Source organism: Propithecus coquereli, unplaced genomic scaffold, assembly GCF_000956105.1.
Source record: "Propithecus coquereli isolate 6110/MARCELLA unplaced genomic scaffold, Pcoq_1.0 Scaffold121, whole genome shotgun sequence".
NCBI lineage: Eukaryota > Metazoa > Chordata > Mammalia > Primates > Indriidae > Propithecus > Propithecus coquereli.
The window spans coordinates 3643114-3643664 of record NW_012136192.1 but is presented as its reverse complement, the minus strand read 5'-3'; positions in this window follow the sequence as shown (position 1 = coordinate 3643664).

Below are 551 nucleotides of genomic sequence, written 5' to 3'. Positions count from 1 at the left end.
GTTGTTCTTTCTATGATCCACTTAATTAAGCTATTCTGGACATTTTCTTGGACCAAGAAGTGGGTAGTCAGGTTAGGAGATGAATTTCAGTGGGTTTGAGTCTGTTGAAACTTACAACATTCAAGGACAACTGTGTTCTAACTTATATCTACACCTCCTAGTCAGTACCCATCTACGCTCACTCTCTATTTGAGGAAATGTGACAGATTTTTACTTTTAATATATTCTGTGCTGTCTCATGTTCACATTTTTGTTTTCCAGGTACTTGCTGGACCGTTCCCTCTCCTTCCCTATCTTCTCCACTTCATGAAGTCATGCACTTCTTTCAAGGCCTATCTCTAACATCAGGTTCTCCAAGATCTTGCTCTTAATAGCTTACACTGGATTGTTGAATGCATATGATGTTCAAAGTACTGTCTAAAGGTATAAAATGGCAAGATGAACAAGACAAAGTCCTTGCCTTGAGGAAAACTGTGATGTGGTGGAAGAGGCAACACAGCAATAATTTTACTATAAAGTGGTGATTCTAGAGATAGAAGTGCACAAAGAAT